Consider the following 23,724-nt stretch of genomic DNA (forward strand, 5'->3'; position numbering starts at 1 on the left):
TGGATTTTTCAGTATGATTTAACTTTATTTTCAATGTTTGAAAATTTGTTCAAACTTTTTCAGTTTTGGTTAGGAAAATATACATGAGTCATAAATATCTGTGCATTTGTTGCCTTTTGTTTCTTTGTTGCATGCTCTATGTCCTCAGTAGATTTTGGATTCCTTCATTGGACATACAATGCTTTGATGTAGTAAGTTCTCCTTCAGTATTTCTTTGAGATTTTTTCTCAGAGCTTTACTTGTCCTCAAATATTAACACTTTTGAGTTTTGATTTGCCCAAGGTGCCAGAGTTAGGATATGGTTAGAATCCAGGTTCAAATTAAATATATTTTGCTGCCTGTGTCTCCCGTGTTCTTTTGTTAAAAGAGTTACTTGACTCTTCCTGAAATAGGTTATACTGTTTTATTGTAGTAGTGTTAAAAAACTACTTTAATAGTAAAAATACTACTATTTATTTCCATAAACTAGGAAATGAACTGCAGGAAGAATCATTTATTTATTCCATTAGCAACTACTTGGTGCTTAATTTGTGGCAGACACTGTACTATTGGTATAGGAAAAATTGGCTGTCACTTTAGCAAAAAACTTGCAAAAGTTAAAGTTCTGAAGTCAATCCTGAAATCTTTTTTCCCTCAGTACTTTTCGTTTTCAGTCAAAGTAAAACTGACTCTTGAATCTTCTGTTTTAGGCCGGGCGCAGTGGCTCATGCCTGTAATCCCAGCACTTTGGGAGGATGAGATGGATGGATCACCTCAGGTCAGGAGTTTTAGACCAGCCTGACCAACACGGTGTGATCCTGTCTCTACTAAAAATACACAAATTAGCTGGGCTTGGTGGCACATGCCTGTAATCCCAGCTACTTGGGAGGCTGAGCCGGGAGAATCGCTTGAACTAGGGAGGCGGTGGTTGCAGTGAGCCAAGATCGCACCATTGCATTCCTGTCTGGTCAACAAGAGTGAAGTGAAACGCCATCTCAGAAACAAAAAACAAAAAACTTCTGTTTTAAGGACAACCTTGCTGTTTGTACATTTAGTTTTCCTGTAATACTTTTGAGATTATGAGATTGAGGAGAGCTATGTTTGTTAGATATATTTTGCTGCTCTTTATGTGGTTGAGAAAGTAATTTGAACTAAGATTGTGTAGGAATTCTTGGCTGATTCAGAAAATGCCACCTAACTGGCATTCAAAGTTAAAGCAAATGTGATTATCCAGAGTGTAGTCCTTTCTTTACCTATAAAGGCAGAACCAAAAGGACTCTTAGTGAAGCTTCTCCATTGTCTTGGACTGAAGGCACCCATCCTCACCCAGACTGTCATTGTCCAAAATCAGTAACGTTGTTTTACTTACAAGTTAGGAAATTCAATTACCTAATTTCCAAAATCTGCAAATGGGTGGAACCTTGGAGTTAGAGGCAAGTCCAACCAGATTGAAGAGAAAGGGAATCAGTATTCAGAACAGGCACTGTTAGATGCTTTACTAACGATGAATTGTTTAATCTGAAGGCCTATGAGATCATAGGATTCAAGAACCATTTAGTTTGTTTTAGTGTCCAAGTTAATTTAAATTGCCTCCTACGACCTCACCATTACTACTATATAATACTTGCTCAGTATGACCCAGTGTCATCAAAAATTATTAAGTGATTATTTAGGAAGACTGAGGCATAGGGTTAAATGGCTAAAACTAAGCAGTGCTGTAAAAAATAAAATTTCAAATACCTGGAAAATGTCTTCATGTGGAACATTTGGCATCCTTATTGATGCCTGATATAGGAGGTGATATTATATATTAGCTTCATAATAGTTTTTTTTTTTTTTTTTTTTAGGTAGAGTTTTGCTCTTGTCACCTAGGCTGGAGTGCAGTGGCACGATCTCAGCTCACTGCAACCTCTGCCTCCTGGGTTCAAGTGATTCTCCTTCCTCAGCCTCCCGAGTAACTGGGATTACAGGCACGCACCACCATGCCTGGCTAATTTTTCTATTTTTATTAGAGACAGGGTTTCACTATGTTGGCCAGGGTGGTCCCGAACTCCTGACCTCAGGTGATCCGCCCATCTCAGCCTCCCAAATTGCTGGGATTACAGGTGTCAGCCACCGTGCCCGGCTGATAACAGGTTTTATATTTAGAAAGAGGTAATTAAGTTTAAAGATAGTACAGTAATCCCTCGGTATTCATAGACGATTGGCTCCAGGACCCCCCTTGGATTCCAAAATCCCCAGATGCTCAAGTCCCTTAAATGAAATGGCATAGTGTTTGCATATAGCCTAGCATATCCTCCCAAATGCTTTCTCTGTAGATGTATGTATGTAAATGGTTGTTATACGGTTTTGGTTTTTTATTTGTATTTTTATTGTTGTATTGTTACTTTTTATTGCTTTTTTTTTTTAATTTTTATTTTTTTGAGGCAAAATCTTGCTTTGTCGCCCAGGCTGCAGTGCAGTGGCACTATCTCGGTTCACTGCAGCCCCCGCCTCCCGGGTTCAAGTGATTCTCATGACTCAGCCTGCCAAGTAGCTGCAGTTACAGGCGTGCCACCGTGCCCGGCTAATTTTTGTATTTTTGGTAAAGACGGGGTTTCACCACGTTGGCCAGGCTAGTCTTGAACTCCTGACCTGAAGTGATCCGCTCACCTCAGCCTCCCAAATTGCTGGGATTACAAGTGTGAGCCACTGCGCCCGGCCTGCTTTTTTTTTTTTTTTTTTTTTTTTTAATGTATTTTCCAACAAGGATTGTTGAATCCGTGGGTATGGAACCCACGGATACTGAGGGCCCCCTGTAATTAACAGTTGGCTCGGCTCCTCATTGCAGACAGTGTTATACAGATATCAGAAAACTATTTGATATGAATAATCTAAATTAAGTCTAGCACTAATTTTGATTTACCAAAGTTAATTGAAGTAGTTATTCGTGATATTGAGAAAATTATTTCCAGTAAATAGGAATGATTATGCTACTTTTAAAAGATGAGCCATTAGCATTTAGTTGTTTTTTGTTTGTTTGTTTGTTTGTTTTGAGACAGGGTCTCACTGTCACCCAGGCTGGAATGCAGTGACGCCATCAGATCTCACTTCAGCGTCCACCTCCCGGGCTCAAGCGATCCTCCCACCTCAGCCCTCTTGGATAGCTGGGACTACAAATGTGCGCTACCATGCCCCACTAATTTTTAGTATTTTTAGTGGAGACAGTGTTTTGCCATGTTGCCCAGGTTTGTCTTGATCTCCTGGGCTCAAGCAATTTGCCCATCTCAGACTCCCAGAGTGCTGGGATTACAGGCATGAGCCACCGTGCCCAGGCTAGAATTTGTATATACTCAAAATAGTTTACATTTTGCGTTTTTCTATATGAACATGTGCATGTATTGCTAATCTTTCCCTACTTTTTGCAAATCTGATAGATTTCACTATATATAAAACTTAAAACATCACTATACGTTAACTCAAAAAGCATTAACATTGTATTATGAAATAATGCATATTTTATTTTTTAAAAAACAACTTCTACAAGATTATTATTTTAAAAGACTAAGACATAAAAGACTGATACTTAAGTAGTTTGAATCTGGTGATTTATTCCATGACTTAACCTATTCATATTTGTATAATCTTATTTTAAACCTTGGTTTGGGATTTTTTTTAATTGCCTCCCTAAAATAGGATAGTGCACATTGCATAAAATGACATTGTCAATAAAATTTATATCCTCAAACAAACTGACCATGAAGTTCATCAGCATAAAGATATTTTATAGAAAGCATTTCTGAATGCATGTATTATAAAACTGCTTCTTTAGCAATTAAGAATTAACCCTAGTAAGTGAAGTTGAATATGTTGGCAATAAATTGATCAGTATATCCAGTGTTGTGACTCATTTATGAAGTATTTTTGAAAAGGTTACCTGATGTTGCACATTTTGCCTAAGGAGAAATTATCTTCAACACCAAAAGACCTTTGAGGATTTACCTATAATTGAATGAAAATATTTGTGGTGTGGATTTTTTCCTCCATGAAAACCATCCTTTATAGATCTAGTTTTATTTGACCAAAAGAAACTATATCCTAGATTTTGTCTTCAATGTATAGTTTGCTTGATAGCCCATTAGATACTGTGAATTAAAATCTTGGGATTCTAAGGATGTTGGTTTTATACATACTGTTTATTGTGACCTTGGCATGCCACTTACAGCTTTTATTTGTTTCTTTATCCTTGAAATGGGGACCTTTTGTGATTGTTATTAGAACTGATGAAAGCCATAAATATTTTAAATGATTGTTGTAATATAAAGTAACATTTTCATTTACACTTAGACTACTTTGGAAACACTTTGGATGTTTTATGTATGATATGACCTAGCATAATTTTAAAACAATAATTCCACTGTTTTCAAAGTTATCCATGATTATTACTTTTAAAAATAATGTTAAATTACTGATTTATTAATTTGTTTGAAGCCTGCATTTTGAAGAGAGTAGGATTAGACTTTATAGTAATTTATAAAAGATGCTTTTGCGTGTATGTGGTGGAGGGTTTGGAGTTAGTTGATGGGAGTGAATGTGCTAGGAGAAGATTAGTGGCTTTATAGTTGAAACTTTTCCTTTGTCCAAAATTTTAAACTAGAATTTGAGAGCCTGGGGATGAGAGAGAAGCTGGGATTATACAGTAACTAAAAGAATAGATTTTGAACTATGATTTGAATTCCAACTCTGGCACTTCCTGAAGGACTTCAGGGTTGTGTGTGTGTGTGTGTGTGTGTGTGTGTGTGTGTGTGTTTAAATCTCTGTTCTTACTTATAGACTGGAGGTAATAATAATAATAATACCTGCTTAAAGCTGTTGTGATTAAGGCATAATGTTTGCTGAGTGCTTTGCTTATTATGGTGCTGGAATTACAGAGTAATTGTTAGCTATTAATACATTTAAGAGGAGTAGATCCAAAATGTTCCCTCATAAAAGGATATTAGTTTTAAAAAATTATTTAACCCACTATACCAAAAATGTTGTAATTTCACCAACATAAAAATGGACAGTTTACAGTCTTTTTTTGTACATCTTCAAAGTCTGGTATGTATTTTATACTGATGACATATGTCAGCTTGGACTAGTTACATTTCAAGGGCTGTGTACTCACATGAATCTCAATTGTAGTGAAATATACTGGTTTGCACTCTTTCATTGTCAGCACATCTACTTGCAAACCAGTGTGAATGTCTGCCACTCTCCAACCTCTATATCCTATCATCTAGATTTTAATAAAGATATACCACTAGCGGAACATACTTATTATTGAACATTAAACTATGAGATTAGCACTATGTCTGGTACTAGTTAAATGGCAACAAAAATGCCTGACATGGAGAGTTCAAATTCAACCATTTATGTGTTTGCAAATACTAACAAAGGTAACTGTGAATGGGTAATTTCTTTTTCTTCATAGCACCTAGCACAGTTACTAATTTTCTGTAGTCTTTTATACTGTGTACTATTTCCCCTATGACACCCAATGAGGAAAGGAACTGCATCCGCCTTGTTTGCTACATTTTCTCAGTGAAAGCAGTGAACAGCTGTTTTCTCTTTAGAACAATTTATGATAGCCTACCCCAATCATTAAAAAGTAATCAGGAAATTTCCCAGTAGTCAGAATCACATTTATCCTGCCTTCATCCGACTCCTCCTCCAAGACACACCGGAATCAGAATGGTTGAGGCACAAATGGACAAGTAACAAGAGAACAGCTCTTTTCATCAACCTCTTAAAGAAAAAAGAAAACAATACATATGCACCTGATGGGAAACAATAGTGAGTATCGTTCCCCAGGAGTCAGTCAGAGGCATGGTTCATTAGCACCCTGGAGACTAATTAAGCATTCTTTAGAATGTTTAACCATTCTACGTTAAACAATAGAAGTACTATAGTAGTCATGATAAAGGAAAACCTAATACCAATAAATGTCCTGAGTTTTTCAAAATGCAGACTAAAATAGGACCAGGCATGGTGGCTTATACCTGTAATCACAGCACTTTGGGAGACCAAGGCGGGTGGCTTACTTGATCCCAGGTGTTTGAGACCAGCCTGGGCAACATGGCAAAACCTCATCTCTATAAAAAATACAAAATATTAGCTGGGCGTGGTGGTACACACCTGTAGTCCCGGCTACTCAGGAGGCTGAGATGAGTGGATCACCTGAGCCTGGGAAGTCAAGGTTGCAGTGATCCAAGATTGCACCACTGCATTCTAGCCTGAGTGACAGAATGAGACTCTGTCTCAAAAAAGAAAAAAAAATTTTAAATTAAAAAATGAAATGGCATTTAATGATTAAAGGTGAAATCTGTTACAAATAAAATTAAAAACCTGTACTTAACTCATTCTTTAATACGAATAATATTGTATTATAATGTCCTTTTGGTAGTCTTAAGGTTATAGAAATAACTTTATGTAGCATAAAACCTGGAAAGATGGAAGACTTGAGAGTGACAGCAGCTCTTTTTCTATATACAATAAAATGGTACTTTAATAATATTGGAATTCTCCAGATTAATTTATTGTCAGCTTTGTAATTTTGGCCCCCCCCCAAAAAATCCAACTCCTTATCAGGCGTTCCCTGTGTCGTAAACTGCTGATGTACACTGGCATTCCATGTCATTCAAAACATTCATCTATTGTGTAAGTCAATCTTTTGAAAACTGAATCATATTTAAAATTCCCTGAAGAAGATTACTTTTTTCTTTTCTGTTTAGGCGAGCATTCCAAAAGTGGAGTAAATTTAGCTTCTTCACTGTGTTTCTTTCTTTTTTTTTTTCTTCTTTTTATGGTCACTTTGATAACCGCTGGAGTCACTACCTTGGAAAACAGGGTCCTAGTCCTGATGCTTTTTCTTTTTCTTCTTCTTTAGCTTATCTTCCCAGAGGTTATTCTCATTAGCAATAATCCTGTGAGTCTGACTTCCTTTGGGGTGACATCTGCAAAATTTGCTAGCTTGTGGTACCATCGTCCACTTCATTCATCTCTAGGTGTTTCTGGTTTCTCTTTTTCTTCTTTGGAAGTTTTTCAAAAGCTTCTTCAGTGCTGGTTTATCAGAAACTTCAGAGCTCTTGGATTGTAAACTAGTGGTGGTTTTCCCTAAATGCAGAATATTTCAACAGCTTCTTAATCTACATGAAACACTTCAGATTCTGCTTCATCACTCACATTTATCTCCAGGGCCTGCCACTGGTCAGCTAACATCTCAGGTTTAGGGATGGACATACTAAAATACTTTTGTACAAAATAGCCAGTCTGACTATAAGATACTTTGTTAACTGTACTATAACCTTTTGCCCTGGTTCAGGGCAGAAAATAACAAAATTTACTTCAATGTTAAGATTAATGTGTTCTTGATCATCATAAATATCTCCCAGTTCACCACAACTTTGATGTTACATGCAATGGGGACACCCAAAAGGCTCTCAGAATAGTGCAGGAGCTTCACATTGACCTTCTCTGCAATGCCGGTGTATTTCCTCTTAAGGTAGCAGAGGGATGTGCTTTTGGCTGGGCCACCAGGCAGGAATAGCGACTATTCAATTCACCAGCACCCAAGCAGCAGGATAGGTCGGCAGCTCTAGGAAAGGAAGGATATCTTCAGCCACAGCACCTCTGAGCAACCTGCAGCCATGTGGCTTGTCCAAGAACATTAATCTTAGTGTTAATAAAATACTGTTTAGTTTCTTGTCATCTAGATAGTGGTTTTACAGTCAAAAAAAAAAAAGGGAAACTCCCTTTTCTCCCCAGTCTTACCTGGTACCTTGATGTATAAAATAGAAAAGTTACTGCTGCAGAACAGTTTGACAAGTAGTACTCTAGAATATAACAGCATAATTGGCAGGGGTCGTGAAGGGAGTTAAAGTGTAGTTCTCTTCTGACAGTATTTTCTTCCTAAACTGGTGTTTTTTCCTCCTATTTCCTCTTTCTACTGCTTTCTTCTCTGTACTAACATAGTGAATGTTCTTGTCTTAGAGACATAAAAAAGCCATTACTGAAGAGTTTCATACCCTTTGATTTAGTTTTTATAAAGACTTATTCTTTAAAATAAGAGTCTTATTTTAAAGACTGCTTATTCTTGTCTTACCTACTAAGGCACATTAAACTCATTTTTTTAGTACCTAAGATTTTAAATATATTTCTCTGGAATCAGGGCACTGATGTGTATATAGTATGAATAGGGGAATTGTACTTTATCAGAGGAACAATAATATCAAACAGTGCAATTTATACAACTATACTCAGTGCTAATGTTTCTAAAAATTTATTGAGAAGACTGAGGTTATCTTACACGTTTCCCCAAGTCGTCTTCTCAAATTTTCTCTGGACTTTTCATTTCCTTCCTTGGAAACCTAAGGAAGAAGTGGCTGTTCCCTTTCCAAAGTGCATCTTTTCATATGTGTACTTGATCCCCACTGCTTCAGAGAACCATCCCACTCTTTTGAATCTTAATCACTTTTCACGCTTCTGTCTTTTAGCCTATAGATGTATACATATCTTTCTCATCTTTTTGTTTCACTGGTCATCTCTCTTCAGATTTTGCCCCTTCCTCTGACTTCTTCTCTCCTTATGTGAAACTTCTTCTTCCTAAAAAAGGTTTTCCTTAATTCTTTTTTTCACCTCATCGTTATTGCCAGACTTCTTGGAAAAGTATTGTTTTTATTGCCTTCATTTCTTTACCTTTCATTGCAGTTTGGATTTTACTCCTCACCGCACAAAAGAAAATGTTCTCTTTTTTTGAGTTGGGGTCTCACTCTTGCCCAGAAGTGCAGTGGTGCAATCATGGCTCCCTGCAGCCTTGAACTCCTGGACTCAAGTGATTCTCCTATCTCAGCTTCGTGAGTAGCTAGGACTACAGGCCCACACCACCATGCCTGGCTAATTTTTAATAACTTTTTTGTAGAGACAGTGTCTCACTATGTTGCCCAGGCTGGTCTTGAACTCCTGGGCTCAGGCAATCCTCGTGCCTTGGCTTCGTGGAGTGCTAGGAGTACAGATATGAGCCACCACTCTTGGCCAAGAAAATGTTCTTTTAATGGTCACTTGGCTTGGCATATCTGTAGTACTTGTAGACCTGCATAGCAACCTAGCAGCTCAAAGACTATTTCATGTGCCTCTACATCATTTTAAAGAAAATTTGTCAGCATTTAAAAAATCATAAACTCATATTGAAATGAGGGTTTAGGGCTTTTGGAAAATCAGAAGATCTGGCAATATTGAACTAATGCCTGGCTCTGGACTGAAATGGCTTGCTGGCCAACCCCTCTTGGCCGTTTAAAATGTTTGTGACACCACCTAGACTTACCTTCAGTTTATTTACACTAGGCTCCTGGTTCTACATTTGTGACTGTTTATTGTCTTCACTCACTTTTCCTTTCACCTTCTGGAAGGTAAATGGTAGCTATTATTAATATATTTAAGAGGACTAGATCCAAAAGTTTATAGTATGTGTGTGGTGGGGGGCTTTCCCTCATAGGGAAGAAAAAGTATTTTTTCCCACCTGTCACTAGGTTCGTGGCTGAGTCACCTTTAACAGAATACAGATTAACAAGAGAAAAGAACACAAATTTATTTAATAAAAGTTTTGCATGACATGGAAGTTTTCAGAAATGAAGACCCAAAGATAAAGGGAAACCTGTGTATTTCAATGCTTAGATTTGATGAAGAATAGACAGTGGTGGGGAAATATGATTGGACAAAGCAGGTAGTATCTAATGGTAGTAAACTGGAGGGGAACTTAGCAAGGCCTGTTTGTGCAGATCCTTAATGTTCCTGTGTTTTCAGAGATAAGGACATTCCTTTCCTCAGGGAATAGTCAGGGCACCTCTGAAATGAAGGTCTTATGACCTAGTTTAGAGGAAGGTCAGAAAATTGTTTTATGGCCTGTTTCAGGGGAGAAGGGTGGGAGGAGATCAGAAACCTTCCTGTTTCTGCTACTTTCTCAAATGCCAAGGTGCCATATTTTGGGGTAGCGTTTCCTGAACCCTATCACCCTCAATGTTTTCTTCCTTTCACTCTTCACTGGCAACAGTCAAGCATTTTTTCCCAACTCATCATTATGTCTGAGGCAGGACTTTCTCCTCAGAAAGTGGTTCCTGATGGCCCGGTTGATAATCCATGCTTTACATAATCGTCTTCAGTAGTCATCCACTCTGACAGTATCTCCTGGTCGCTCACTCTGGATGGGATTTCCAGGTGTCCATTATTTTTATAGACTTTTAGCTCTTGGCTTCCATTTTCAGTCGCCTGTGGAACTCCTCCTCATGGATGTTCAGTAAGTACTTCTAATTAAATATGTCTGAAATGGAACTCATCCACTTTTCCCTCCATCCTCCCACCAATAAGAAAGCCTGTTGCTGCTATTCCTAATGCACCGCCTCCCCACCCCGCACTCCCTGCCCGCCCCCCACACACACTTAAGTTTTTAATCCTGTTTAATCCTGGCCAGGCACGGTGGCTCACGCCTGCAGTCCCAGCACTTTGTGAGGCTGAGGCTGGTGGATCACTTGAGGTCAGGAGTTCGAGACCAGCCTGCCCAACATGGTGAAACCCTGCCTTTACTAAAAATACAGAATTATCAGCACATGCCTATAATCCCAGCTACTCAGGAGGCTGAGACAGGAGAATCTCTTGAACCTCGGAGGCGGAGGTTGCAGTGAGTTGAGATTACGCCACTGTACTCCAGCCTGGGCGACAAGAGCGAAACTCCATCTCAAAATAAAAAAAAATGTTTTGAATCCTTGAGTCATTTTTAGCTCCTCCTCTCATTTCCACAGGCCAGTTACCAAGTTTTGTCAATTTTATTCCTGTACTATTTCCTGTATCCCTTGCTGCTTAAATTTAGTAAGTCATTACTGGCTATGTAGTTTCTTGCCATACGAAAATGTAACAAATATTTATTTTTTCATGAAGATACTTTTCTGTCCTCCATTCACTTCTTTTTAAATCTGTCTTCTATACTGTCACTAAGATTATTATCTTTCCAAAGCACAGATACCATATTTGTTCCTTAAAGATTTTAAAAGACTACGTGATGTTGAAGAATTCAAATTCTGAGTTGAACACCATGAGTTAAAATCCCAACTTCACCATCTACTACTTGTGGGCTCATTTGCTTAATTTCTTTAATAAGGATAATAGTCATATCTACTTCATAGATTTGTAAGGATTAAGTGAGGCATCAGTACAGTGCACATCACATTAACAAGCACCATTTAAAATGCTGTTGTTCCATGAAAACGAAAATTCAAGCTCATTAACCTTACGTTCAGGAATCTTTCATGCTTCCAGTGCCCCATCCTGACTGATTGGCACCATATCTCTAATTTTTTTGTAGTCTTAGGCCTTTGTAGTCTATTCTTATGCTACGGCTTATGTATTCTCCCTCACTTCTGTGCATTTCCCTTAGCTTTGTCCTTTAGTGTTTTCTTTTTTTAATTGACTTGGTTTTTCCACATCTCTTTGCTTTAGTCTATGGTAAGGCTATTCAAATTCTACATTTTTCATTAGGCCTTCCTATGCTACTAAATGGATTTAATTATGTATTCCTCATTCTTTTATTGAACTGTGTATGTTTTCATAGTTTCTTTGTATTATGATTGTGTTTCTTTCTTCTACCTCCCAAGTTGGTGTTCCTTAAAAAGAGGGACCTTGCCTAGTTTGCTGAATTGTAAGTAATTAAATCTTGTTGAATGGTTTTCTTCTTGGATAGGTGGTTTCAGTTTTTGGAAGAAAGGTGAATTTTGTGCCTTTAAGAAGCTGTTCTTTACTGAAATTATGTTACTTTTGACTATTCTTATTTCATCTCATTTCTGAATTGGATATCTATATTCAGGGCAAGGATTCAGTTTGATCAAACAGTTCTTATAAAGCAAATGTGAGTGTATGAAAAGTAGTAGTACTCTTATTAGCTTACATTTATTAAAGTTATGTGCCAGGAACTGTTACATTTGTGTGTTGTGTATGTCTGCCTGTGTGTATAAGAGAGAGGGAAATAATTCATTTAGTCCTCAGCACCTCTCTGAAATAGGTGTTACTATCCCTATTTATTGATGAGACCACTAAGGCACAGAGATGTAAAATAACTTGCCCAAGTCAAGTAACTAGGAGTTTTTAACAACGCAAGAAAATCAGAACCCAAACTAAGTAAAACATTTGATTTGTTTTTTTAGGGACAGTGTGTAGGTGTGATTGTTGAATTTTGCTTTAGGGTACTAAAGGAATTTGTAAAAGAAAACTTTAATCTTTTGAAACTAAGTTTCAGGAAAGCAGAATGTGAACATTTTACCCTTGTGGAGTCTGAGTAATACCCTTATTTAACAATGTGCTAATTAGGTATTATCTTTTAGTCAAATTTAATTTACTGTGTATTTCTAGTTTGTTTCTTCTGCCATGTTTTATTCTTTATGAAGATCCCCGAGTATTGAGTGTGCGAGTTATCAGATTCTCTCCCAGCTCTAAATGACCTCTTCATTACTTGATCTGCAATATTGAAGCCTAACCCTTTAGGCCAGGGGTGTCCAATGTCTTGGCTTCCCTGGGCCACATTGAAAGAATTGTCTTGGGCCACACATAACATACACTTAACAATAGCTTATGAACTGAATCACAAAAAAAAAAAAAAAAAAAAAAAAAACCACACAGAAACCTCATAATGTTTTAAGAAAGTTTTACAAATTTGTATTGGCCCGCATTCAAAGCCATCCCGGGCCACATTTTGAACAGGCTTGCCTTAAGCATTTCTTCTTTGTATGTTAATTTTGTGAGTAGAGAGTGCTGGAAGGACAGTGCACAAGGGTGGGCTTGTGGTTTTGTTTCTTCTTACTGTGAATGCACGGCTGCCGATAGTGTGGCTATGGATATCCAGGGGTCCTCTGCCCCAGGTCTGTGCCAAGAGCAGACAGACCCTTGTCTAGCTCGCAGCCCCAGCCTCAGCTTAGTGACCTCCTCTCTGTAGTTTTCCCAGCATGAGGCTGCACACCCTAGACCTCATGCCTCCCTTCTGGAGAACCAGCTGCCAATATTCCAACTTCCCCTGCATGTCTGCTTACACTCAGGAGGGCTTTCCTTTTGCAGGCCCTGCTGTTAATCAGATTCTCAATCGTCCCAACTGACTGTGTGCTCAACGCCCAGCCCCTTAAGCCCTAGCAACCATACTTCCAATAAGGCCTGAACCCTAGTTTTGGGGAGGGGACCCTCTTCTAAGTTTGTTCCTTCCGTGGATACCCTCACTCAGCCCTTGGGTATTCTTCAGAGTTTTCATTACACATTGATAGTTATTTTCCTATTACAGTTAATAGTTTTAACGAGTTCCCTGATTTCCCTTGCAGGATGTGTGACAGGGGTGTGGCTTACCTTCTTGGTTCCCCGCAGCTCAGGCCCCTAGGGGGAGCATGCAGACTGGTAGGTGCAGAGACTAGGATGAATGCTTTGGGCTCTTGGCCCTATGGTAGTGTCTAGGGGTGAGTGCCTGCACCCACACTGTTCCAAAGCTCTTTGTTTCAACTTTGCCATCTGCAGACGGCTTTGAGTGTTAATCAGCTCAATGGACCCTCTGCCTTATTGCAAGGAAGAAGGCCATTGTGACAGCCGTCTGTATCCCAAGCTCTTCCCCAGTGTCCCAGGTCATACGCAGGCTCGAAAGATGTGTGCAAGGTTTTATTGAATGGTGAAGGTGGCTCTCAGCGAAATGGATGGGGAGCCAGAAGATGGAGGGATGGGGGATATAGTCTTCCCCTGGAGTTCAGCTGTGCTCAGCCGAACTCCTTTCAGCATTCAGGTGCTTCTTCCCTCCTTCTCTGCCTTGCCGCCCTGCTGCTCTCTGCCGCTCTCCACCATTCCTGTTGAGATTCAGCAGTTTGTGTGTGTGCCCTCTAAGGTCTTGGGTTAAGTGGGGGCAAGATGGGAGAAGTGGCGGGCCAAAAGGCAACTTTCTGGGCGCAAAAACAGGCCTGCCCTCTTTTAGCGCCACTGGTGTTCAGACTTGAGGGTGGGGCATTTGCTGGGGATCTGTCCTCTTCTACCCAATATTTCCCTGTCTCCTGTTCATATCATGTATATGAAACTTTCCCTGTTCAAATTAGGGGGTGGTTCTCTTTTTTTCTTTTGAGATGAAGTATCACTCTGTAGCCCAGGCTGGAGTGCAGTGGCACTGTATAGGCTCACTGCAACCTCTGCCTCCTGGGTTCAAGGATTCTCCTGCCTCAGCCTCCTAAGTGGCTGGGATTACAGGCACGCACCACCACACCCAGCTAGTTTTTTGGTATTTTTAGTAGAGATGGGGTTTCTCCATGTTGGCCAGGCTGGTCTCAAACTCCTGACCTCAGGTGATCCGCCCGTCTCGGCCTCCCCAAGTGCTGAGATTACAGGTACCCGGTGGTTCTCATTTTTTAAATTGGATCCTACCAGGTGCAGTGGGCTAAAGTGAGTTAAATTACATATTATCCTTGTGCTTGAAAACTGAAGATTAGTACCAATGCTTCCTCCTCCCCCACTGCTCATATACAGGGCATATTTGGGTCACTGCTAGTCCATGGTGACTAGCTTTGTTATTAAAAAATACCATGGTTGTAAATGCAGTTATTCACTCTAGTGGGATATTTACTATGCAGGAGTAGCCCTTAAAAGTCATTTTGATCCCAAAAATGGTTGAGTTGAGAGAATGGAATAATTGTGTGAGTGTGTTTCCATAGTAAAAAGTCTATTATATTTTAATTTAAACAATTAAGAAACATCAAATGAGAACTTTTCAATTCTATTACTTTATTGTCATGCTTGGTAGCTTAAAAATTTTCCACCTGGTTATTTCCTTTTGAGTAAATTAGCAAATGGCAGTCATGTAAATTATCTTTTAAAAATTTCCCCAAGTAGAAGGCTGGGTTAAAAGAAAACGACTCCTACACTTTCAGAGGATGTGGGGTTGGTGAGGCAGAGAGACAGAAGATGAGCTATTGTGACTAATTTATTAGTGCTAACTTGTTACTAATAGATGGTTCATTTGTAGACATCTAAATATGATTGTGTTCGTTTTCATATTTGACTTTTTCTTTGAAGTTATATGTGTAAAAATAGTTGGTGATGATATGTTTCTGGAAATTGAAGGAGGAAAGAATAAAAGCAAATTAACAATCATATTATTGATTCCATAGCATCGTGTTAAATTTGCTGTATCCAGTAGCCTTTACATTAGTATAGAAGTAATGAGCCTGCATTTTGTATTAAGTAAATTACATTATTTTTAATAAATCAGTAAAACAGCAGGACACCAGAATCTTTTTGAGAGATTTTCTACTTCCTGGTCCTACTGCTTTAACTTCACTGTTTGTGACAACTTTGTGTACAGAGATATTATTGAAGATAAAACTGATGGCCCTGACTCTGTAGGTGATCTTCCCAATGAAACACTCATGAAGATAGTATTTTACATAAATTTTTAAAAGCAGTGATGACTTCTGTGAAGGAGTCAGTTTTTTTAAACTTAGGCTATAAATGACTGTGTTTACGGTGATTGTTGCTGAAAAAGAAAAAATGCTTGCAATAAAGTTACAAATAGTCATTTCCCCCTGCAAGTGAAAGAATGATGCCTCATTCCAGTCTTTGACACCTTAGAGTCAGTAAGGGTGTTAAGTACTAGAGGAAGTTTATAATTACAAAGAGCTGCATCTAATAATATTAAAGGCAAACAGAGTGCTTTGCAACAGTTACAGTAACAGGGAGTAAAATAATTTAAAATACATATTGCTATCAAATACTTTCTTCTTGCAGGCTGGCCCCTGTAGGAAAATGTAACATGAAATTCAAGCATATTGTATCTAAGAAGTTACTGTTTAAAAAAATAAAACGGTCCCTTCAGTTGGGGTTGGATCATAATTCTAAAAGACACAATCCTGAACACCATAATCCCAAATGTTGAAATCCTGAAAGATTGAAATCCCTAATGTCTAAAATCCCAGAGGATTGAAATTCCATTAATTCTGGAAAAAATAATTTTAAAACATTTAAAAGAGTTTATTTACATTTTAAAGGGGATTTGAGAATCATAAATTACCACAGAACATAAACCACTTTACACCATAAAATAGGCAGTAATGACATACATATTTTTGCAAGTATAAATAGATATACTAAGGATAGTCATATGGGTATAACAGTTATGAGCAGATAAGCCATATTCATAAAGAAATAGGTCACAAAGTGAAATGTGTAAATACATATCACTATTGTTGGTAACTGTATACACCCATATTATAACTTACATAGTATATAAAGTATATAACTTATAATTTAGATGATCACAGTCATCTAAAATACCGTGATTGACAGCTAAGTCTTTTGATGAGGTCAGCAAAAAACCATAATGATTCACCACCACATATGCAGTTGCCCAGAGAGCCAAGATCTCAAGAGATTTTGTCTTTCACAAATACAGATGTGAAAAAAAGGACATTTCTATTTATTGTGGAAATTTCAACGTTTTCACATGTACACACGGTGCTTACACACAAAGTTAATGTTGTGATAATACACTTTTGTACAAGAGTCATATTTACTAAAATGCATATGACAAATTAAAACTCTCTAAACCTTTATTCAATTTATACCTCCAGTATTGGAAATGATGTGAAGATGAAAGATAGCATAGCAAATTGGCACAATGTGTGAAGGGGCAGAAGTGATTCATGATTGAATAATTTGGCATGAGAGATTTCTCCTTTTTGCCTGCATTTTCACTTCTGTGAACTTTTGGAGAGTGGTGTATTCTACACATTTTGTAAGTATATGTTGTCCATTTGGAAGTCTGGTTATTGTTTGGCCATCGCAATTAAGCGTTTTTCTGCTTTCACATCACCAATAATAATTAGCTTTTAAACTTCTGTCTTTCACCATTAAGGAGCTTAGTGTGCTCAACTTACCATAGCTTTTTTTTGGGGGGGTGGGGGGGACAAACAATTCCATAGGTGTCTTCCATTGTGTTGTAAGAAATACCATAAGAAGGAATGATTGGCTTCTCCAATACTAGGTCTGTATTAGTGTTCTCCAGAGAGAGAACCAATAGGATATGTATATAGGTATGTGAGAAGAGATTTATTAGGAGAATTGACTTAAGAGATTCTGGTGGCTGAGGAGTTCCACAACAGGCCATCTGCAGGCCAGAGACTCTGGGGTTGCAGTAGCAAAGCTCAGTCCAGTTCCTAAGACCTCAACCAAGGAAGCTGGTGGTATAACTCAGTGGGAGGTTGAAAGCTTCAAGGACCCTAAGGGGCTACTAGTGTATGCCCTGGAGTACAAAGGCCAGTGAGCCTGAAGTTCTCATATCCAAGGAAGCTGAAGAAAAGTATTTTCCTAACTCTCAGAGACCAATCCATTTTCTGTATTTGCTCTCTTGGCTTTTGGCCAATTGATGGTGCTCATCCACAGTGAGGTCGTATCTTCCCTACCTAGTCCACCCAGACTCACACACTAATGTCCTCTGAAAACATCCTCCCAGACACACCCAAAATAGTGCTTTAATGGGTTTTTAGGTATTCCTTAATCCAGTCAAGTTGACACCTAAAATTAAGTCCATAAGTCTACCCCTTGACCATGTACCCATATGCATTTCCTTGAACTAATACTTAGTTTCCAAATAAAGACATTAACAAAGTAATAGTTCCACCTAACATGATACAACTCATATGATGCAAATATCCTGTGTATAACCGAAAAATGCACTAAACTTTTCCCCAGAATTCGACTTTCAGGATTTTGACATTTCAAGATTTTAATCTTTCAGAATTACGATTTTCAGGATTTTAGATTTCTGGGAGTTTGATGTTTTGGATTTCAGCATTTAGGATTGTGTGTTTTGGGATTCTCATGAGCACTGCTTTAGTTACCAGTGTCACAATTTAATTAATACAGTAATTTAATTCTGTTGGTTTACCATTTGTATTCTAGAACTTTAAGCATATTTTTTTCTTTCTTTGAGATGAGGTCTCGCTCTGTAACCCAGGCTGGAGTGCAGTGGCACAAACTTACTGCAACCTCCACCTCCTGGGCTCAAGTGATTCCTCCTATTTCAGCTGGGACTACAGGTGCATGCCACCACACCCAGCTAATTTCTTGTATTTTTGATGAGACAGGGTTTTACCATGTTGCCCAGGCTGATCTTGAACTCCTGAGCTCAAGCGATCTACCCACCCAAGGATAGATTACAAAGGTGGTGGGATTACAGGCATGAGCCACCACGCCCGGCCCTCTGTATTTTTCTTATTTAAAAAAATTTTTTTTTAACATTTGCTAGTTTCTTATAAAGGAGTTTACAAAGGATTGACAGGAACAGATGTATGTATAGGACAAGATATGGGGGAAAGGGGCTCAGGGACCTTCCACACCCTGCCCGGGTGCACCTCCCTCCAGAAACCTCATGCACATTTGGCTATCCAGAAATTCCTGAACCCAGTCCTTTTGGGTTTTTATGGAGGTTTCATTACCTAAGGCATGATCGATTAAATAATTGGCCATTGGTGATCAACTTAGTTTTCAGCCCCTCTCCCCTCTCCAGAGGTTGGGGGGCAGGTGGGGATAAAAGTCTCAACCCTCTAGTCATGCTTTGGCCTTTCTGGTGTCCAACCCCTGTCCTGAAGTTACCTATGGGCTGCCAGCCATCAGTCAACTCAGTAATATACAAGGAAGCCTTCAGACATATTTTTCTAGGCTATTAATGGAGGTGAAATTCCCAGACTAGTTACAAAAAGTATTTTTAAAATTCACAGTAAAATTGTAATGTTACTTTATATTCTAGGAACAGGATACTGTGCAGGAAAGACCGCTGTCAAATTCAGCGTTTTGTTTTGGGAATGCCTTGTCACTTCATTTTCATTCCGTTACTTCCCCGGTCCTCTTTCTCAAGTAGCCAGTGTTCTCATATTTCTGTGAGTACACTTTGCATCTTCACTCAAACCTATTCCTTCAGTATAGGAGAGCTCAGTTAGCTGCTAAAGAAAATAATATGAACTAATTTATGATACTGTATGAATGTGCCTTAAATAGTTAAGATTTCAGGTAGATAATAAGTATGGGAAAATGGCCAGGTACAGTGGCTCATGCCTGTAATCCCGGCATTTTGGAACACTGAGGTGGGAGGATCACTTGAGCCCAGGAGATTGAGGCTGCAGTGATCCGTGACCATGCCACGGCATTACAGCCTGGGCAACAGAACAAGACCTGGTCTCAAAAAACAGGCAGGGAAGTACAGGTGATTTGGAGGAAGGATAATTTGGAGTGGAAGGATCTCCAAAGAGGCAAGCCTCCTAATTGCTGCTGTGTCCAGTCTTTTGTTATAGTTGTTCCTGTATTCCAGAACTTAAAGTTTCTCTGAACGCGTGAACTGAAAATTTTTCTTCCAACTACTTATATTACATTAGCAGCAAGGGTTCATGGGATAAATGAGGAGAGTAAGACTAGAGCCTTTGGTGCGTATGATTTTCTCAGTTCAGGACTATAGTTGTATATCATCATTCTAGTCTTTTTTAGTTATTAATATGTGAGCTAGTAAATTTTTTCCTCACTTCAGTGACATTATGTTTAATTTCTAATCTTAAGACAAATAGTAATCCAAATTTTTAGAAAAAAGAAATTTCTGCAGTAATTAGAAAATGTTGTCAGTCTTCTCTGATTTAAATGTATATCAAGTACTATTACTTATGGGTCCAGGTCAATCATGATAAACATCAGTAAAGTTTAAAAGAAAATCTTGTTCAGTAACTCACTTTACTAAATCTCTGTACTCATGATAAATATCAGTAAAGTTTAAAAGAAAATCTTGTTCAGTAACTCACTTTACTAAATCTTAATGCTTGAAAACATACGTATTTACAGCCAGATCTTAAACTGGAGAGTGGCTGGATGAACCCATTCTGTGGTCAAATATTACAGGTGTGGCCAGGTACAGTGGCTCACACCTGTAATCCTAGCACTTTGGGAGGCCAAGGTGGGCGGATCACCTGAGGTCAGGAGTTTGAGACCAGCCTGGCCAACATAGTGAAACCCATCTCTACCAAAAATACAAAAATTAGCCAGGTATGGTGGCGCATGCCTGTAGTCCCAGTTACTCAGGAGACTGAGGTGGGAGGATCACTTGAACCCAGGTGTCGGAGGTTGCAGTGAGCCAAGATTGTGCCATTGCACTCCACCCTGGGCAACAGAGTGAGACTCTGTCTCAAAAAAAAAAAAAGTTTGATATTTACTGTTGACTTAATGTAGTTTGATGCTCTTAGATTAAAAGCTGTGTTTACTACTTAGCTGTTTCCCTATGTGAGTAGTTGCAACATTAAATGCCTATAGACACCATGCCTATAGGCATGCAAATTAATGACTTGGATAGAGAAAGGACAGTGGGGAACAAGAGAGCTCTCACCCTACGTAATTCACCAACTGCTACCTATCTGCTTATTACTGCTGTATGGGAATGCTGGCTGGTGTTTGCTGAGTCTTTTGATTTTTCAGTGAGAACTAGGTCCAGTTGCTTGTGTATAATGTCTCAATTATGAAATATTGGCAATGATTTCAAAATATCTGGGGAAAAAGACCCCAAAAGACTGTATGAGCCAAATAAAACGTGCCTGGGGAATTTATTCTTAGAGATTTTGAGCATTCTATAGTTTGCCAGTTGTACATGAAAAACAACTCTCCCATAGTGAGTTTTGATTTTTTTTTTTTTTTTTTTTTTTTTTTTGGGAGACGGAGTCTCGCTCTGCCGCCCAGGCTGGAGTGCAGTGGCCGGATCTCAGCTCACTGCAAGCTCCGCCTCCCGGGTTCACGTCATTCTCCTGCCTGAGCCTCCCGAGTAGCTGGGACTACAGGCGCCCGCCAGGTCGCCTGGCTAGTTTTTTGTATTTTTAGTAGAGGTGGGGTTTCACCATGTTAGCCAGGATGGTCTTGATCTCCTGACCTCGTGATCCGCCCATCTCGGCCTCCCAAAGTGCTGGGATTACAGGCTTGAGCCACCGCGCCCGGCCAAGATGCTTATGTTAAAATTAGTTTTGAGAATATCAGTTTTCTTGTTTAATTTTCTACATTGTATTGTACTTTTTATTGTAATTTTCTAATTGTAATTTTTTTATTAAACAGTTTAATTCACTGTTGTTTTGGCTATTTTTACTTGAAAAACAACAGTGAATTAAGCTTTAATTAAAAAATTACTATGGCTGGTTATATATTCATCTAAATAAGACTTTAAAAATACAATGCAGATAAATTATTAGAGGTTTGAAAATGAACATAATAATGAAGGCTTTTAAAAAGTCTTTTTCAGGCCGGGCGCTGTGGCTCATGCCTGTAATCCTAGCACTTTGGGAGGCCAAGGCGGGCCAGTCACCTAAGGTCTGGAATTCGGGACCAGCCTGGACAACATGGCAAAACTCCGTCTCTACTAAAAATACAAAAATTAGCCAGGCATGGTGGCGGGCACTTGTAATCGTAGCTACCGGGGAGGCTAAGGCATGAGAATTGTTTGAACCTGGAGACAGAGGTTGCTGAGCTGCGATCTCACCACTGCACTCCAGCCTGGGCGACAGACTGAAACTCCGACCCAAAAATAAGTAAATATAAATAAAATAAAAAATAAGTCTTTTTCAAAATAAATTTTTTATTAGAATAGTTTTAAATTTGCAGAGCATGGGGAAGATAGTATAGTGAGTTCATATATAGCCACAGTTTCCAATTAGTCAGATCCTATATTCACATAGTATGTGTCACAATTAATGATCCAACGTACATATATAATTATTGTTAACTAGGTCCATACTTGGTTCAGATCTCATTAGGTTTTTCTTAATTTTTTTTTTTTCTGTTTCAGGATCCCATCTAGGATACACATTACATTTGTAATGTCTACTTAGGCTGCTCTGAGCATGATTATTTTCCAAACTTTTCTTTTAGGAGTAATGGCCATGTAGTATGTAGAATATATTGAATTTGTCTAATGTTTTTCTCATTATTAGACTGGGATTATGTTTTTTTTTTTATAGGGGTGGGGAGAGGGGAAGAAGACCACAGAGATAAAGTGCCATCATCAAAGATGTATATTCTCAACATGACTTAGCACAGTTGATGGGCTGGTTTAATACTGTTTGTCAGAGTCTACACTGTAAAATTATTCTTCACCCTTCCCCTTCCATACTGCACTTGGAAGGAAGGAAGCCACTATTTGTAGCCCACACTTAAGAGGTTAGGCTCTGTCTCCTTGAGGGCAGAATCTAGGTAAACTATTTGGGATTCTTCTACATGGGAAATTTTTCTTCTACCACATTATATTTATTCAGTCATTTATTTATGTCAGTATAGACTCATGGATATTTGTTTTATACTTTGGTTAATAATCCAACACCACTTTATTTTGTTGCTCAAATTGTTCCAACTTTGGCCACAGGAACTCTTTTACTTGTATATCCCTTTGATATATTCCCTAACCTTTGTGTGTGTATGCATGTATGCATATGTGTGTATTAGAGGGATATTCTAGTCTTTTGAGAAGAAAATTTGTAAGACGTAAGTCTGGTATACAGACAACCTTCCATTTTTATATCCTTGCTAACCATAATACCACCTATCGAACAAAATGTATTATGTTTATGCTTTACTGCTAGCTTTCTTCATTCAAGTACTTCAGAAGTATTAGGGAACGTTGTCTTAGAAGTGAACCTCGTTAAGAAAGATCCTAGGAGATTTTTTAAGTTATTAGAGCAGTGAAGATTACCTATGCTTGCTTACAGGGAAATTTATCAGGAAATGGAGTTCTTAGGCCAGTGAATATGTATTTTCATTTTTAATTTTATATTTATATTTATTTATTTTTGAGATGCAGTCTTACTGTGTCACCCAGGCTGGAGTGCAGTGGTGCGATCTTGGCTCACTGCAACCTCTGCCTCCTGGGTTTAAGTGATTCTCCTGCCTCAGCCTCTCGAGTAGCTGGGACTACAGATGCGTGCCACCATGCCCACCTAAGTTTTGTATTTTTAGTAGAGATGAGGTTTCGTCATGTTGGCCAGGCTGGTCTGGAACTCTTGACCTCAGGTGATTTGTCCGCCTTAGCCTCCCAGGATATGTATTTTCAAGAAGACTGGAGAAAAATTTCTCCAAAGGAATAAATAGTTAATAAACATCTTTGAAGCTACCTCTCCAGTACAGAGTATTAATAGGCTTTTTTCCATTTTTTTCTTTACTATTTCTTCTGAAGTTATGAATGTAACATTCTTCTTTAAAAATGAAGCAATACAAATATTATCTTCCTTAAATTGTTCCACTCTTCGGAGGTAACTATACAAAACTGAGTATTCTTTCTAGACAGTTTACTATGCATTCACACAGATATAATTCATTTGTATTTATGTGTTTATATTTAAATAGTGGGATCATATAATACATAATATTCTATACCATACTTTTTTTTTTAACCTAATGATAAATCTTGGTCATGATTCCATATCAGTGTATTCAAAGCTACTACATTCTTAAATATAATGTTTCACAATACAGACATTCCATAATGTATTAAACCAGGAGTGTTCAATGTTTTGACTTCCTAGGCCCACACTGGAAGAAGAATTGTCTTGGACCACACATAAAATCCACTAACAGTAACGATAGCTGATGAGATTTAAAAAAAAAAAAAATCACAAAAAACTCATAATTTTAAGAAAGTTTACAAATTTCTGTTGGGCCACATTCAAA

At 38.4% G+C, this 23,724-nt stretch overlaps 1 protein-coding gene across 6 annotated transcripts in view; it reads left to right on the top strand.

Moving 5' to 3' along the window:
- The window catches only part of ZNF292 (zinc finger protein 292), a 127,596-nt gene that overhangs the window by 11,587 nt on the left and 92,285 nt on the right, over window positions 1–23,724 (top strand). The gene's annotated exons all lie outside the window — the stretch shown is intronic.

The sequence above is a fragment of the Rhinopithecus bieti genome, unplaced genomic scaffold, assembly GCF_001698545.2.
Source record: "Rhinopithecus bieti isolate Rb0 unplaced genomic scaffold, ASM169854v2 scaffold_15197, whole genome shotgun sequence".
Classification (NCBI taxonomy): domain Eukaryota; kingdom Metazoa; phylum Chordata; class Mammalia; order Primates; family Cercopithecidae; genus Rhinopithecus; species Rhinopithecus bieti.